Here is a 16,030-nt window from a genome sequence, read left to right on the forward strand (position 1 = left end):
GTCAATAAAAGTGATTTCTCTTATGGTGATTACCTCCCAAGAGAGAAAGACATAAACACACACCCAAATAATTAAATAAGACACTTTCACTTGATAAGCAGTGCCATAAAAAAAAAAAAGTGAAATATGGGATTAGGAGTGACTGGGGTAGAGAGAGATAGGAGGTAGAGTTGCCTTAATTGTGATGGCCAAGAAGATCTGTTTCAGGACTTAACATTTGAGTTGAGACCTGACTTATTAAAAAGGACCAGAATTTAAAAAACTAAAGCAAGGACATTGTAGGTAGAATATGAAAAAGCCCTGATGAGAGAATGAGCTTGGCAAAGAAAGTCTGTTTGGTTGGAATGTGGTGAATGGTTAGGCAGGTAGGCAAAGGCCAAGTCAAATGATATGTTTCAGGCCAAGACAATGAGCTTAGATTTTATTCTAACCTTAGTGAGAAGCCATTGGAGAGATTTAATCAGAGGAATGACAGTATTTTATCTACATTTCTGAAAGTTTGCCCTACCTAGTATGTGGAAATGAGCCAAGTGAAAGCCAATAATAGAAACTGAGGAGCTGGTGAGGAGGCTTTTACACTATTTCAAGTGAGACAAGATGATAGTGAACAAGGTGGTCAGTGTTCAATAAAAAGGGTCAGATTTGGGGTACACTTGAGAAGGATAGCCACATTTTTGCCTTTTGGCATTGAAATGCAAAGCTGGAGAACATGCAAGGAAACTTGAAAATGTTCTATCAGTTTGTTTGTGGAATCAGTTTTTCCTTTTACATTTGAACTGTGATCATCTAATGAACAATGAGTGAAGAAATCTAAAAGAAGGAGCATTTGGAGGTAGGGCAGGTTTAGGGCTGAGATAGAGTCAAGATATCTGTTTTGAGCCAAAACCGGTTTGGCTCAGTGGATAGAGCGTCGGTCTGCGGACTGAGGGGTCCCAGGTTTGATTCCGGTCAGGGGCATGTACATTGGTTGCGGGCACATCCCCGGTAGGGGGTGTGCAGGAGGCAGCTGGTCGATGTTTCTCTCTCATCGATGTTTCTAGCTCTCTATCCCTCTCCCTTTCTCTCTGTAAAAAATCAATAAAATATATATATATTAAAAAAAAAGATATCTGTTTTGAAATGGTTAATTTTGAGATACTTATTGGGCACCCAAATAGAGATACCCAGTAGCCAGTGGTTGAGTGTCAACCTATGAACCAGGCGGTCATGGTTTGTTTCCCAGTCAGGGCACATGCCTGGGTTGCAAGCATGATCTCCAGTGTGGGGTGTGCAGGAGGCAGCTGATCAATGATTCTCTATCATCACTGATGTTTCTATCTCTCTCTCCTTTTCCCTTCCTCTCTGAAATCAATAAAAATATATTGAGAGAGAGAGAGAGAGAGAGAGAGAGAGAGAGAGAGAGAGAGAGAGAAAGAATCCTTGATTAGCTGCCTCCTGCGCAACTCCTACTGGGGATCAAGCCTGCAACTGGGCATGTGCCCTGACTGGCAATTGAACCATGACCTCCTGGTTCATGGGTTGATGCTCAACCACTAAGCAATAGTATTTCTGGCCAGGCTAAGCCCATGGTCAGCAAACTGCGGCTCACGAGCCACATGCGGCTTTTTGGCCCCTTGAGTGTGGCTCTTCCACAAAATACTACGGCCCGGGCGAGTCTATTTTGAAGTAGCGTTAGAAGAAGTTTAAGTTTAAAAAATTTGGCTCTAAAAAGAAATTCCAATTGTTGTACTGTTGATATTTGGCTCTGTTGACTAATGAGTTTGCCGACCACTGGGCTAAGCAATAGTATTTCTGAAATACAATAAGTTTTAAGGAGACCAAACACATTTATATTTAAATGTATTTTATTTCATTCCAAAGTCTATATAGTTGACATTTGTGATCATCATCTACTCATGATGGTGAAGGACATTCCAGTCATGATATTTATGATATTCTTTACCATGGGCGACTGAAGTTACATCACAAGTTTGATGGTGCTATTTAAATTCCTGCTTAATTTCTCTGACTCCGTTTCTCTAATTGGTTTTTTTTTTTTTTCAAAAGTGAATTCTGTCCTGGGTCAAAGTGCATCTGCATTTTGGATACTATTTTGTTTAGAAATGTTTTAAAGTGATCCAAAATAGTTAGAGACAACATAACACTTATTTTAAATTTTATAACATCTGGTTACAAAAGCAATTATCTAAAAATAGCTCAACTTTGTTGCAACCATTGTCCCTGTCAACAGAACAGAGCACACTTCCTTAGCGTTTGAATATTTTATGCTAGAGCTTGACATGCTGCCCCTGTTGGGAGGTGGCAAGGAAGGGAAGGGGGAGGGTCTATAAAGAAAGGGGCTCTCTACTGGGGATGGATACATTTAAAACTAATACAGAATTGCATGGGTTATTCTGTCTTTTTTACTTGGGATATGAAGTTTACATTTATTATGCTGTTGTAAACCACTAACAGATTAAACCCAGTTCAATCTGTTTATTTTTATAAAACATTTTATATAAGTGATAGAGGCCTGGTGTACAAATTCATGCATGGGTGGGGTCCGGCCAGCCCATCACGATCAGGGCCAATCGGGGCCGGCCAGCCAGGGGGAGGGGCTGTGGGAGGTTGGCTGGCTTTACTTGCCCCCAATCGGGGTGGGGGACAATCAGAGGTGGAGCCAGCTGTGGGGAGAGGCCATAGGAGGTTGGCCAGTTATTCCAGTCATTCTGGTAGTTCCGGTCACTTGGCTTTTATATATATACTAGAGGCCCGGTGCACGAAATTCGTGCACGGAGGGGGGTTGTCCCTCAGCCCAGCCTGTACCCTCTCCAATCTGGGACCCCTCGAGGGATGTCCGACTGCCCATTTGGGCCTAAACGGGCAGTCGGACATCCCTCTCACAATCCAGGACTGCTGGCTCCCAACTGCTTGCCTGCCTGCCTTCCTGATTGCCCCTAACCGCTTCTGCCTGCCAGCCTGATCACCCCCTAACCACTCTGCTGCCAGCCTGTTTGCCCCCAACTTCCCTCCTCTGCCGGCCTGGTCACTCCTAACTACCCTCTCCTGCAGGGTTGATCACCTCCAACTGCCCTCCCTTGCAGGCCTGGTCCCTCTCAACTGCCCTCCCTTGCAGGCCTGGTCCTTCTCAACTGCCCTCCCTTGCAGGCCGGGTGCCTCCCAACTGCCCTCTCCTGCTGGCCATCTCGTGGTGGCCATCTTGTGTCCACATGGGGACAGGATCTTTGACCACATGGAGGCAGCTATATTGTGTGTTGCAGTGATGATCAATCTGCATATTACTCTTTTATTAGATAGGATAGAGGCCTGGTATAGGGGTGGGGGCCAGCTGGTTTGCCCTGAAGGGCATCCCGGATCAGGTGGGGGTTCCCTTGGGGCATGGGGCGGCCTGAGCGAGGGGCCTGTGGTGGTTTGCAGGCTGGCCATGCCCCCTGTAACCCAAGCGGAGGCCCTGGTATCTGGAATTTATTTTCCTTCTACAATTGAAACTTTGTAGCCTGGAGCGGAGCCAAGCCTGGGGCTCCCTCCGAGGCCTGCAGCCATTTGTATTGGGGTTATAATTGAAACTTTTTTGCCTTAAGCAGGTGAGCTCGGCCAGGGTGTGCAGAAAGCTTTGCTTCCCCTGTTGCCGGCAGCAACCCTGGCCTGCTCTCTCAAGCTCCATTCTGCCACCATTTGTTTGAATTTGTTTACCTTCTATAATTGAAACTTTGTAGCTTGAGTGGAGTCTTAGGCCTGGCAAGGGCAGGCGGAAAACTTGGCTTCCTCTGTTACCTAGGAAACCTTGCTCTCTGTGTCTATAGCCATCTTGGTTTGGGTTACTTTGCATATTCGCTCTGATTGGATGGTGGGCGTGGCTTGAGGGTGTGTCGGAGGTATGGTCAATTTGCATATTTGTCTATTATTAGATAGGATAGACTAGAGGCCTGCACTTGTGGAGGGGGGGGTCCCCTCAGCCTGGCCTGCACCCTCTCACAGTCTGGGAGCCCTCGGGAGATGTCGGACTGACTGCTTAGGCCTACTCCTCAGGGGGAGCGGGCCTAAACCAGCAGACAGACATCCTTAGCACTGCTGTGGAGGTGGGAGAGGCTCCCACTCCTGCTACTGCCACTGCACTCGCCAGCCATGAGCCCGGCTTCTGGCTGAGCGGCACTCCCCCTGTGGGATCAGGCTGAAACCGGTTCTCCGACATTGCCCGAGGGGTCCCGGATTGCGAGAGGGCACAGGCCAGGCCGAGGGACCCTACTGGTGCACGATTGGGGCCAGGGAGAGACGCAGGAGGTTGGCCAGCCTGGGAGGGACCGTGGGAGGGCTCCAGAGCTTGTCCAGCCCATCTCACTCAGTCCTGATCAGCTGGACCCCAGCAGCAAGCTAACCTACCAGTTGGAGTGTCTGCCCCCTAGTGGTCAGTGCATGTCATAGCAAGCAGTTGAGCTGCCTTAGCACATCATTAACATATTAAGATTTGATTGTTTGAACAGATGACTGGACCACCGGACACTTAGCATATTAGGCTTTTATTGTATAGGACTAGAGGCCCGATGCACGAAAATTCATGCAAGAATAGGCCTTCCTTCCCCCGGCTGCCGGCACTGGCTTCCCTCTGGCACCCGGGACCCAGGCTTTGCTCTGGCCACCACCAACAGGCACCCGGAACCTGGGCTGCTTCACTCTGGTCCCAGCTTCGTCCAGAAGGATATCCGGAAGGACACCCAGTAGGACGTTGGGTCTAATTAGCATATTATCCTTTTATTATTATAGATTATATAAACTTGATATTAAACTTAATGCAATTTTTTAAAAAACATGCTACTAGTTTTTTTCTACTAATTTTATGTAATGAATTCATAAGTCTATATTTTATTGTCAAAATACCAAATACTACTGGTAAAGCAATTTTAAAATTATTTAACCTGTACATTTATATATTATTAGTACAATATATTTCACTTCCATCCTATATTACTTTATGTTTTTGAGAAAACCCATGAACAGCAAAATATCTAATTGGTGTACACAATGAAAATTTTCCTAGCTTTTCCCTTTAGTATTATTTTCCTTGAGTCTTTCATTTTAGATAAAATGTTATTAATCCTTGTGTTTAGGATCTCGCATTACACCAGGTTTACATACACAAAAAATATGTATTACATGAAATTTTTTTTCAGTAGATTTACTTGCCCAGTAAATATGGTTGAAGAAAGAACAGGCCATGGGGATTCTCATTAATCTTCTAATAGTTTCTGCTGTCCTCCCTCTCTAAAGCTCCTTGCCTTGTAAAGTATGTGTGATAGAGCAAAAGCACTTTTGCATTCCACTAAGCAAAGTCATCCAGCCAGATCCCAACAAAAGCCACATCTCCCTTTCAGAGAGTTTCAGCATCAGCTGTATTATTGGCTGAGGTTCCATGCCTTGAAAGGGAGACACTATTTGTTTAACTGTGCTTCACAATACAAACAAGCAGAGAAAATACAGCCTTTGGTCTTTTGTGTCCCTGATGGTAATACAGTTTTACCCTTAATGATTGCAAAATTACTTCAAATAGATGATAGGCTATTTTTTAAAGCTTGTAAACATTTCTTTAAATATTGTACCTTAATAACAGAGCTGGGTTTGGAATTATCTGATAAAGAGAATATCTAACAGGTAATGTTAAATATAGTATGTCAACAACCTATAAAATGAGTTTCATATTAAGCCACATGTTAGTGGCTGTAAATTAAAACCAAATAAGTTATTGAAGGAAAATAATTTCTGACCAGCTTTTAATGTGTTTTCTTTTTATAACATTAGTTAAACATTTTTAATTTCAAGATTAAATTTGTAATCTTCCTTGAAAAGGGAAGGCATATCTAAGTCATTCCTAACTTCTGCTCTCAGAACCTGATAGAAATTATGCTATAAAAAACTTTATTTGCACTATTCTAAACCCATTAAAAGAAGTGACTCTTTTTGAAAAAGAGAAGATAATGGGAGTGATCTAACACAATGCCTGTTACACTATACAGCCTGTATGTACTCTGGGTAGCTGCAGATGATCATTCTTTGTAATTTAGAAAGAAGATGAACTTGAGGCATATTCCTGTTTTCTGGATTAAAAAATATATTTTCATTTGAGCACAACTACCACCTATAGTTGGTGGTAATATAAGAAGGAAGATTTATATATGTGAATGTATCCCGTCACAAAATTTTACATTTCTATTACTTTGATTTAGGATCCAAGTGCCCAGAAGAGAAGCATATATAGGGAAACCATCCTTGATAAAAAGGGGGTATAACATTTATCGATCTATCCATTTATCATAACCAATTATATAATATTAAATAATATTAATCCTAAGAGAGAATAATCAAAGACATTAAAAATCATCTGCAAATCACAATGATTGAGGCTCAGCTTTAAGACTCAAGTAGCTCACACTGAATTGTGGTTTTCAAAGTGTAATCTCTCAGCTAGCAATATCAGCATTACCTGGGAACTTATTAGAAATGCAAATTCTTCAGCCCCATTCTAGGCCTACTAAATCAAAAACTCTGTACACAGTTGAGTATACAGATGTTGTATACCTGAAATTTATATAATTTTATTGACCAATATTACCACAATACATTTCATTACAAAACAACTCTGGGTCAGGGTCTCGATAAACTGAATTTTAACAAGCCTCCATGTGATTTTGATGTACACTAATGTTGATAACCACTGCTCATGCAGCACACAAGGTGGGCTAGAACTAATTCTGAGCCTTAATCAGTGTAGTGTTCTGAAACTGTAAACCCAGACGAAGTTCAAGCCAACCCTTGGTGACTTGATAAAATACTAGTAGACAGGGCTGTCTTCCTTCATTATCCATCTTTTATTTCTCAAGAAAGCATGTTCTTTTGGATGCAACATGAAGAAAATATTTAATGTTCCAAGACAAGATGTTATTTTGAAAAATCTCTGTAAGAGGAGGTGTGACTCAAGAACGCCAAAGCACATTCTGTACAGATCATTTTAGTAGTGTTTGTGGGGCATTTCCTTATGGAATCAGACCTGCATCATTGTTTTCCCATATGTATCTAGCCTCTCTCACCCCAGGCAGAGTGCTCATAGCAAAATATTACCTCTATAAAGATGCATCAGCCTGCCTCCGTCTCTGCACTGTTTATTCTAATGAAAGAGCTATGACATAAGAAGCAGAAGAACACAATTCTAGTGACTTTGTTGGGATATAGTGGAAGTACATTGAGCCAATGGTATACTTAGAGGAGGCTTACTCATTGCTATTCTATTTTTGTTAGACACAAACTATAATGTCATATGGTAGTAAGCACCTTCAAGGATCAATAATATTCTTTTACTCTAGATATTCTACTACTGAGCAAATGTTACCATTAATTGCCCTCTAACAAAATATGTTATTTATAAACTTTGGGAAGGCACAATATTGAATTTCTTTGTATCTCATTTTTCTCACCTATCAAATGGGGATAAACTTATCCCTAAAATTTACTTCCTAAAATTGGGGTAATCTTGATATTTAAAAATGTACAGCACTTAAAATAATTCCTGGCAAATAACAACTACTCACTTAATATTAGTTAACACTATTATTGTTTTTATTTACTATATTATAATTAATTTCTGAAATCTGGAATTTTCAAAATATTTTATTTATTGTGGTGATTATTTTGCAATATATAGAGAAATATCAAATCATGCTATCCACCTATAACAAATATAATGTTATAAATCAATTATAGCTCAATAAAAATATTAGGAAAAAAAACAAACAAAAAATACATTCCACTGTGGTGTGATACTGAGTGTGGTAAAAAGTTTTTTTTTAATAGACTTTTTATTTTAAAAAGAGACTCAAACACTAAAATTCATTTATGTTATAAAACAATTGTGTTGGGTATTTGTATCACTAGATATTAATTTGCTTTGTTTTCTATGGAAAGCTGTCCCATTACATGCTGAAACAGAGCTGGGAATACTGCACAAAACAGTCATTTCTCAAGAGATGCAATCCACACACCTACTGTACATTTTTGGAATGTGCTTTAAGTCACTCTTTGAAAGTAGTATAATAAAGTGCACATCAGAAATGGGAATGAGTCCATTCTCACCATCTGTTCCTAATTTTTTTGAGCTGAATACTCTATATTATTAAACCACTGTATAAAATGTTAAAATGTTATTAGAAATCTGAGTTAAATGCACAAAAGTTCAGAGAACTTGGGGTCATTTGCAAAGATCTCCATAGTTACATTATATTGATGAGTAAAATAAAGCCAGTCCTTTATTCTCAGCTAACCCTGAGCTTCATTTTTTAAACTTCCCACAGGTGTAAAGTTCTTCCAAATATATTATTAGCCAAATTGTATATATATTTAATTTCTATATGAACATATACAGTTTTGTACCCTGCTTCCGTTACCCTCATTTTAGCTAAAAAGTATTTTAAAATATCCACTAGTCATGAAATCACACAACTTTAAGATTTCACACCATCCCATGACAGAATTTTGGTGACTTTCTTAAGACCTCAAAATTTCAGACTGTTTTCTCCTCAAATGGTAAGTGATTTGACTTAATTTCCCCAGGGAATGCAGATAACAATGTGTATATCACTTCTATGTGGCATCCTTGGCAACTCCCAGAAACTTCTATAAAAACAGCCCGTTTTAAGGTCTGGTCCTAGGAACATACATGTTTCCAATGGGATTTGAAAAGATGAAAAAGTGTTTGGCTCCAAAATACCTCCATCCTTAGTCCTGCCAGTGTACTAGAAACTTCCCCATCAATCACGATTGTATATTGGGATTAAAGATATGGTTAAAATATAACTGTACTCTGTTTTAGATACAGTCAACAAGTACTCAGCATTTACACTGAGACAAGCATTGTAGTGACTGGATGTACATGAATGTAAATGCTCAGCGTGTGAAAGGGTCTGCACTATCTTCGCCCTATCAAGTGGGTCAAATGGGCATTCAAGCTTGTGGTGGATGCCCTGTTCATTTTCTTAGGAGATAAAGGCCCAGTTAATTAATTTATTCATAAGACATTCTTAGAAACATTTCACTGCTGATTGGGTGGCAACAGTCTGTCTCAAAAACCCTCCCTGGGAGATTAGGCTAATTACTTGATCCCATTCTTTTATGAGCTCATTTCACATTGGTTCCTGAAGCAGATTGATGTCTTAGCCCCTTTTGACTGAGGTCATACTTCTTTCTTATTTTAACTTGATTCATTTCCCATGGACTGAACTCTGAATACTTTTCCACTCGTGATCGCCTTCCATTTTCTTGTGTGTCTCCTGGGATGACTTGAATCTCTTCTGATAAGGTCACTGTCTTTGCTTTGCACTGAAAATGCTGCTCAGCCACCACACTGCTGTCAGATAGTCCAAATATCTCAGTTTTCCTTTGCTCATTTCCCTCCACAGTCACAAAGGTGCACTGGTTGATTAGCTCTAATAGTATTATTACACAATCTATTAGAGTATATAAAGGTTCCTAGGCAGGGGTGGCAACATTTAGTGAGGACTTAATCCACGAGCCTTTTACAAGCATGATTTTATGTGATCAACACAACAACCCTATAGACATTTCCTCCCCTTTTAATGAAAAATAAACTTAGTTTAGAGAGTTTAAATAAGTTGTATAAGGTCACACTTAGGCTGTGGCAGAATATATTCTCAGGTCTTCTTTTATTCAAAAATACCTATGCTCTTAATTACTATACTAATCTCTTTCTCTCTCTCTCTCTCTCTCTCTCTCTCTCTCTCTCTCTCTCAGCATCACAGCACAGAGTTGAACACTTGAATTTTTGGCAGTGCACTTGAAGTGATTAAAACACTCAATGGAACACTAAGCAGGTTAGCAATAGTTACAGTGTGATCACTAGCCCAGCGTCACAGTGTCTTCATGGCGGCCATAAAAGGAACCACTGTTCTCAGCACAGCCACTGCTGGAGCTGCACTGTTTACTGAACATCTAAGCAAGCGCTGTTAAACACTCACCAGGAAGAGTTATCACAGGTCACACTTAACCTGGGCTTATTCTCTGTCATTCACTTAACATTTGACTCTGATTCACTCTTATAGAGCATCTTGTACCCAGCTTAGAAGCATAATGGAGGACCCTCTCCACTCCATGTTCCCTCTTTAGATGTTCTAACATTATGCATATCTGGTTTTAGCAAAAATTAAATTGTATGCATTGATCAAAATATATTGGTGCTTTGGACCCTCAAAATTCACTTCATTCTAGTGGCAGACAAAGTGCAATAGATGAGCAGAGAGGAGCATAGAAGACTCGAAAGAATAAGTGACCTTGGATCTGGACCACAAAGAAAAGGTAGGATTTTACCAAATTAGGGAGGGAATAAAAGGCATTCCATATAAAAGAAGCAGCTTTGCCCTAGCTGGTTTGGCTCAATGGATAGAGCATCAGCTTGTGGACTGAAGGGTCCCAGGTTCGATTCCTGGTCAGGGCACATGCCTGGGTTGGAGACTCGGTCCCCAGTAGGAGGCGTACAGGAGGCAGCCAATCAATGATTCTCTCTCATCATTGATGTTTCTCTCTCTCTGTCCCTCTCCCTTCCTCTCTGAGGTCAATGAGAATATATATATATAAAAAAAAGAAGCAGCTTTGACAAAGGCCAGAGGACTCAACACACATGCATTATTTGGGACTGCCAAGTGGATTGTGTGGTATGGAACTAAAAATGCAAGTTAGACAGTAGCAGAAGAGACTGAAAGGGGGAGTAACAGGTAGATCCTACATATCCTATCTAATAAAAGAGTAATATGCAAATTAACCAGCACTCTGCTACACCCATAAGCCACACCCACCAGCCAATCAGGAGCAAGTATGCAAATTAATCCAACCAAGATGACTGCAGCCACAGAGTGAGCAGGAGGCTTGGGTTGCCCTGGTAATGGAGGAAGCCACGCTTTCCACACACCCTGGCTGGCCCAGGCCTCCACTCAAGGCTACAAAGTTTCAATTATAGAAGATAAATAAATCCCAACAAAAATGGCTGCGGCCACGGAGCAAGCAGGAGGCTTGGCTCTGCTCAAGGCTATAAAGCTTCAATTATAGAAGATAAATAAATCCCAGATAACAGGGCCTCTGCTTGGGTTGCCTGGGGGTGTGGCCAGCCTGCAAACCACCACAGGACCCTCGCCCAGGCTGCTCCATGCCCCAAGGGAACCCCACCCTGATTTGGGACACCCTTCAGGGCAAACCAACTGGCCTCCACCCGTGTACCAGGCCTCTATCCTATCTAATAAAAGAGCAATATGCAAATTGACCATCACTCCAATACACAAGATGGCTGCCCCCATGTGGTCAAAGATGGCTGCCCCCATGTGGACACAAGATGGCCGCCACAAGATGGCCAGCAGGGGAGGGCAGTTGGGAGAGACCAGGCCTGCAAGGGAGGGCAGTTGTGGGTGATCAGGCCAGCAGGGGAGGGCAGTTGGGAGGGACCAGGCTTGCAAGGGAGGGCAGTTGGGGCTGATCAAGCCTGCAGGGGATGGCAGTTAAGGGGGGAACCCAGGCCTGCAAGGGAGAGCAGCTGGGGGGGACCAGGCCTGCAGGGGAGGGCAGTGATCAAGCTGGCAGGCAGAAGCAGTTAGGGACAATCAGGAAGGCAGGCAGGAGAGCAGTTGGGAGCCAGCAGTCCTGGATTGTGAGAGGGATCCCAGATTGGAGAGGGTGCAGGCTGGGCTGAGGGACACACCCCCTCCATGCACGAATTTCATGCACCAGGCCTCTAGTGGTGACAATAAAACTTTCTGAAATTGGAAAACTTTTGAAAGTAAAAGGGATGCTATAAACGATGACACCAAAATAGCAGATGACTTTCCCAACAAAACTGTGAATGGTAGCCCTCCTCATAAAGAGCCTTGGATGTTATGTTAAGGAAGTAATGAGAAACTTAGACACACGAACATTTAAAAAAATATTCTGGCAATAGAGTAGGAAGAGGTAACCTTGCAAAGAATTGGGAGTGACAGACCTATTATAAGCCAATTTCAATGAAAATGAAATTTCTGTCTCCATGTCTCTCCTGGATCTTCCTCTGATCTCCTTGCTGGATTATTTGAAAGGGCCACTACTTCTTCTTCACTCAAGTTCTGAATCAAATGAAAAAATAGATAATAAATAAGCAGGTGGGAGCCGAAATACTACTTTATTGTTGATAAAGACTGGCTTGAAGAATGTGGCTTAGATCTGTCTGCTGATTGCTTACTTATATCAAATCCCAAACCACAGGCAGCTCTGGGCTGGGGCAAGGCCCCTCTACTCCCTGGGGCAGAACCTAATCCCGGGACAGCATGCCCACACCAGACAGTGAGCTATTCCCAAAAGGGAAGAAGGGAGATATTAAGCTTAAATGTTCCAATAAGAAAAAGCATTGTATTCTCCTGGGATGGGAGGATTGTAGAGGCAGAGACTGGAGTGTTCCAATAATTCTATTTATTGTCACATGAAAGGAAATATTTAGGAGTGGGGAAAAACACTCACTATTATCTCCTATCACTCTTTACTTCGAAATGTTCTTTCTGGGCTCATTATGTGTCATACACTATCCAATTAGTTATTAGACATTATATCACATGCATTTATATATTGTCTACATTGTCTATAGTGATTTCTACCATGTTTTTACACGCTTGTTTATATGCTTATGTATTATCCCCAAATAGATTTTCTTACACAGTCTCTACTGAGCATAACTGCTGGGATAACAGGCACTCACAGTCCCCCTGCAAATGATAGTGACTGCTGCCCTAGACACATTGACTATTCTTTACTCATGTACCTGAGCACATCTGTTCTCATGAGACACTCATTTGCTTGCCAAAAGTCAGTTGAGTTTGTTCTCAAACCTTCTTATAACATTTATAAATAAAATTGCAATTATATAATATATTTACATATTACAAAAGTAAAGTGTGACAAAAGTTGGATCTTTTAAACTAAGTGAAATGCTTTGGAAAGACTCAATATGTAGTCACCAAAGAAAAAGACCCTTAAGTTCATATGTAAGTAATAACAGATTAGAAAAAAAAAGCAGGATTTTGCACACAGATCTTCAAAAAAAATCTGTAAGTTCTCACTTTACTTCACAGAAACAAAGACTAAGAATTATAAATTATATATTATGGTGCAATCACTAGCCCTATATTTTTCAAAAAAGTTTTTATGTGAAAAGGTTGGCAAGTGTGTGGTCATTTATGTCTATTAAGTTAAAATAAAATGTTTAATCTATGTATTACACTTATTTATAATCCCTTATTTATTACTAGGAGCCCAGCATGGGATTCAAAATCACGCGGCGCTGCCCACCCTTGAGTTGCCAGTCCGGCCCTGCCTTGCTCTCCAGCCCTTGAAGCAGCCATAGCCGCTGCTGATCAGGCCCTCCCCCAGCGCAGGCACGGAGGCCCCTGCCACCCTGCCCCTGACGCTGGGCACACACCTCCTCCTGTCCGGTTGACCCGTTATGGCATCCCAGTTTTTTTAGCATATTTCTCTATAATATATATAGATATTTTACTACTCTACATTGAGGTCCATGGAGTGCAAGCACCCTCTTTCATACTCTTTGTATTAAATCTTCTCATTTTAATTAATACTGTTGGAGGTGGTGTTGATGGTAATGGTGGTGGTGGCAGTGGTTCAGACTAGATTTCAGGAACAGGAATGAATCTTAGAAACTATATCATTTAATGCACTGATAACAGATGAGTAAACTGAGACTCAGATAAGGATTTAATCATTGTCACACACATAGGTAACAGTTGATGTTCAATAAAAGATGAACAATTGGATATTTTCATCCCAAGTAGGTTTCAGAATTCAAATACCCTTAGAAATATTATTAAAAATAAAAATATTTTCTATGTCTTCTTTATCCTTTCTCTAACATTAATCTCAATGGTCCCTTTTTCTTTATTTTGAGCTCTCATAGCCCTCATACAGTCCATGTGCTCATTTTCACCATAATGACAATTCCCCTTCATTTCTTGCTCAATTACCACCAGGGATTAACTTTAAAAAGATAATGTTCTTGCCCAACTGGCGTGGCTCAGTGGTTGAGCCTTTACCTATGAACTTGGACTTCATGGTTCGAGCCCTGGTCAGGGCACATGCCCGGGTTGCAGGCTCAATCCACAGTGTGGGACTTGCAGGAGGCAGCCAATCAATGATTCTTTCTCATCATTGATTTTTCTAGCTCTCTCTCCCCTCTCCCTTCCTCTCTGAAATCAATTAAAAAACATATATATTAAGAAAAGGTAATGTATGTTCTGGAAAACTGAGGCTCATCTATGAAAGAGAGAGATATTTTCTTCTCCAGCAGGAAATCATAGGATCTTATATGCAGTAAATGTACATCCATTTACTTCGGATATTTTACATTCACTTGAACTATTTATTTTGGGGAAAAGTAATACACCATATGAATCATTATGGAGAGGCAAAACATTATCTTTGAAGGTAACTTATGATATATGGTCAAGGTATTGGTGGGAGTACACTAAAAAATCTGCTCTGCCTTAAAATATTCATAGATGAGGATGTCTGTGGAGCAAAGACTGTCTTTCATCCCAAGTTGTCAGAGAATTTTCTCAATTTAAATATGGAGACTTAGATATACTCGCACATTGCTACAATATGAAAAAATACTATTGTATTTTAATAATTCATTTAAAAACACTTCATTAAGATATTATTTTCTTAAAACTTGTTTTTTGATAACTCCTTTAAAGAAAAAGTAGAAAACTATTTAAAAGTGTGTGATAATACTAAGGAGAAGAGTAAAAATAAAGGTGTACAATTTTATATATGGGAAGTGTGTGTATAAATCATTGCAAAACATATACATAATGTAAAACCATATACATGTAAAAAATGTAAAACATATAAATATTGGACTTAGATATGTCAAAGTAGCAAAATAATTGTGTTTGAGTGGGGCTATCAGTGATTTTTCTTCTCTCTGTTTTCTACATTTTCTTTGATATTATTTTTATATTTTAAAAATTATGTAAACATTTTTTTATTATCCTGGGTGGAATAAAATGCCAACTTAAGCTACTTCCTCACATGAGAACAGAGTGCTCTGGCAAACTTTATAGCTTTAGCTTGTCAGAATGACTTTGACATTAAGGACTAAGATTAACCAGTGTTCCTGCTTGTGACTGATTATGTTCCTCTGTTCATTGCAGATGTCCTCTGTTCCAGGTTTGTGGAGCATTCCTAAGGGATGATTCTGCTCTGGTCCGCCACCAACCAATCTTGTGGCCAGGAAGTTGGATTACAGGTAATCTTTTCTTTTCCCCCCCTTTTTTTTAAATTTCCTTTTTTTCTTTTCCTTTATTTCTCCCACTTTCTTCCCCCTTTTTCTCTTTTTTTTCTTTCTTCTCCTTCCCTCCCTCCTCCTTTTTTCTTCCTTTCTTCCATCCTCCCCTTCTCCCTTCCTTCTTTCCTTCCTCCCTTCCTTCTTGCTCTTTTCCTCCTTCCCTCTCTCCCTTTCTTCCTCCCTCCCAGCCCTCATTCATTACTCCCTCCCTTTCTTCATTTCTTTGTTTCTTTCTCTTGCCTTGCTTTTTTTTGCTTTTGTGTTCTTTCCACATTTTCTGCAATTAGCATATATTGCTTTTGTAATCAAGAAAACACAGTATAGTTATAAAATAACACAAATTAAGACATGCTGCATAGAGAAAATTAAAATTTTAACTGTGTTTTCAATTTAAACTTTAAACTTGAGAATAGAGATTATCAAAATAATTTTCTTTATATGTTGTATTTTTTCCTGTTTCTCTCTTTGTCTTAGGTGGCTATAATAAATGCATGAACCAAAGCCAGGTAAAGATGGTTCTATGAGGAGTGTTTCCTCTAACTTCTCTTAGACTATACTAATTGACTATACTAATAATCTCTGCTTCTCTTCTCATGGCATTAATAAAATCCATAAATTCATTTTGCACAATACATACCCATAATGGCACTATATTAAGGA

At 40.3% G+C, this 16,030-nt stretch overlaps 1 long non-coding RNA gene across 1 annotated transcript in view; it reads left to right on the forward strand.

Annotated features, from left to right (window-relative positions):
• The window catches only part of LOC129150614 (uncharacterized), a 48,278-nt gene extending 32,972 nt beyond the window's left edge, over window positions 1-15,306 (forward strand). Inside the window, exons 3-4 of the long non-coding RNA XR_008557334.1 lie at window positions 10,267-10,353; window positions 15,237-15,306. This is a non-coding gene — a long non-coding RNA (uncharacterized LOC129150614). The remainder of the gene's footprint in view (window positions 1-10,266; window positions 10,354-15,236) is intronic.
• The last annotated feature ends 724 nt before the right edge of the window (window positions 15,307-16,030 follow it).

The sequence above is a fragment of the Eptesicus fuscus genome, chromosome 10 (assembly GCF_027574615.1).
Source record: "Eptesicus fuscus isolate TK198812 chromosome 10, DD_ASM_mEF_20220401, whole genome shotgun sequence".
NCBI lineage: Eukaryota > Metazoa > Chordata > Mammalia > Chiroptera > Vespertilionidae > Eptesicus > Eptesicus fuscus.